We start from the raw sequence: 2957 nt of genomic DNA on the forward strand, positions 1-2957 counted from the left end.
CTGGCATCGTGAGCTGCCTGGAGCTGCAGTCAGATCTCAGCAGTGAATGGAAATGGCAAGTAAGGTGAAGATAGGCTACCAAGGCCTTCAAAGTAAAGACACGTAGGTAAGGACCGACATGATAGAGTAGGCTGAGCCAGCACAGGGATGAAAAGAGAGGAATAACACGGCGAAAATGACAGACTAAGAAAAATGGTCTGGTAGCAGCGTTCTCAATAAGACAAGGTTATATTTTCCAAGGCCAAAGGAAAGGATGCTGCCGTAATTGAGATTTGAGAAGATGGGAGTTTTAGCTATATGGACAGATTTAGACATAGTCTGAACATAAAGGGCTAGGGAAAGGTCTCAGTCAAAGATGATTACATACAGGCAGATAATAACGTAATAGATAAGAGTACTTGTGGAAGACGACTCGACACTATTTTAACCGTACTGAGCTTAAAATGACATTAGGGTTGTCAATTAACCAGTTGTTATCCAGATGGTCCAGGGATTGGAGGCTGGAGTATTTGTGTGCCGTCTGGGCTGATTACGACCCAGGCACCATATGCTGCAATACAAAAGAACGAGGAGCAGGCTCAGAAATACAGAAACAGCCTAAACATCCCAGAACCCCACTCGCACACAAAACTTTAATATTATACGCTCTTGCAGATCCAAACAGCCACCTGGTGAATCATCGGTCAGGTGACTCAAAGCACGTTTCTTCCAGTTCACATCATTTTCGGGCACCTGACCGGTGGGACTCACAGGGCGCTTGTGACCGCGTGCAGCATAAGGTGAAGTCCCACTGAACAGTCACAAGAAGGCAATAGAGACACGAGCCAAGAGTTCAGTTAGGAAAGCATGCCAATCTGCAGCGAAGAGGCACAGCTGCGAAAAATCTGAGTGGAAATTGGTGTGTTGAACTGTGGTTGTAGTACACGTTATTCTGGGGATAAAACATAGAGTGAGTAGAGGAGCGACCCAAGGGGAAAGGCCTGGAAGCTGGAAGGCATGTAAGAAAAAGCCCCTCAAAAATGTGCCAGTAGGTGGGTTAGAAATGTAGGAGGAAAAAAAGGGAGAGGACTGTCGCCGAACAAGGTGGAGAGTACTTCACTTGACAGATTAGGGTGGAATAATCGTTGCAATCATTAAAGCTCACATGAGCTGTTGGCAACTTTGTCTTTTTAAAGAAACACAAGGGGCATAAGCCGGGTTGGGAAAGATCTAGGACAAAAATTGATGGAAAGAAATTTATGAGAGCATTTCTGGAGAGCACTTTTAGTGATCTGAGCAATGAAGTGTCAGAAATCAGTAAGGCAAAAAAAAATAAATCTTTCTAGTCTTCATGTCAGAGAAAAGCTTTAAAATGTGATCTGAATGAAACACTGAATGAATGATCAAGTAAGAAGGATCCTGTGCATATACACACATGTATATGTAGACCAACAGACCTATACATATAAATGTATATATATAAACCAATACATTGATGTATGCTTTACAGTTGGAAATACCACACTGGAATCGGTCAAAGCAAGACTTCAAAATTGCATCAGTGAATCTTCTAGCTAGTCTTTACCGAAAGGATGATGTTAGAAGCAAAGGCGTACCACACCAGAAGACAACAGACAAGATTGCCCGCGTGAGGGAGGTGAGCTAACTTCTCTCCTTTTGCTTGCTGCTTGCTTCTGCGGCTTATTAATGTAAAACACACAGTTCCACGCTTACTGTAGAAAAGCATTTTTTACTCCAGAAACATTTTTTTCCATGATAAGAGGCACCAGCCCAATGCTCTTGTAGTTTTTTTGATTTTCTAAAGTTTTTGGAATTCCAGATGTAAACTGTTGATAGTAAAGGAGACACCTAAAAGTAAAGAATAAAATTAATTTTAAAAATATTGTCTTGTGGCTCCTTCTGAAAGTACATGTTGTCTGGTACAAATGCGTGCTTCACCTCACCGCACTTTGAGCTCAGAGTTGGCTGTTCAGGTGGTTTAACTATTTATTCATAGACAACAAATGACTGGAAAAATTAAACTGGAAAAAAGACTTTTTCATGAAGATACCGACAAGCAGAGGTGATGGTTGTTGATGACCTTCCTGCCAAAGGAGCCAGCGCTGGCACCACGCTGGTGTGAGGCAGGCACAGCTGCAGCTGCAAGACCTGGGTTAAACTGAGTATGAAGCCCCTAATCGCTTGGGATCATAAAGGAGCACAAGGTTACTTTTGGTTTATATTATTTTCTTTTTTTTTTCTTTGATCAGCTCTTCTGTGGTATCCAGTCCGGAGAGCAGGGAGAGGCATCGTCTCTCCACTGACAGGGGAACAAGTTAGGGCCAGCCACAGCACCGGAGAAGCTGGACACAGTTGTTTTGTAACTCAAAAATATGTTTTGTAGCATCAAAAATGTTTTATAGTATCACAAATCCCCCTGCTTCCTGAGAGCACGTAGTATCAGACAGCAAAGGGTCCCCGAATCACCACCTTGCCCTCTAGATGTACACAGTTGCTCTTTGTATGGTAGCAATGGGCCATTTTATAAAGATTTTTAAATTTTTTTTTTACTCTTACATGAATAATCCTCCTGGCATCTGCATCACCAATTCTTCTACTTCTTATCAGGTTTTATTTGGAGTCAGGGACCATTCAGAAGGCTTGGGCCACTGGGATGTCTCTGATCATTAACGGCCATTGATGGGTCGACTTGATCTGCTTTATACTGGACACATGTCCTGTGCTTCCCTTTCCTTCCTATTAGAATCACAGAATCATTTAGGTTGGAAACAACCTTTAAGATCATCCCTAAGATGTCCGTAAGCACCTCCTCTGCCTGGCTTTTAAATCCCTCCAGGGATGGGGACTCCACCACTTCCCTGGGCAGCCCATTCCAATGCTTGACAACCCTTTTGGGGAAGAAATTTTTCCTAATGTCCAACCTAAACCTGCCCTGGTGCAACTTGAGGCCATTTCCC

This window comes from Egretta garzetta, unplaced genomic scaffold (assembly GCF_000687185.1).
Source record: "Egretta garzetta isolate BGI_Z169 unplaced genomic scaffold, ASM68718v1 scaffold53, whole genome shotgun sequence".
Lineage (NCBI taxonomy): Eukaryota > Metazoa > Chordata > Aves > Pelecaniformes > Ardeidae > Egretta > Egretta garzetta.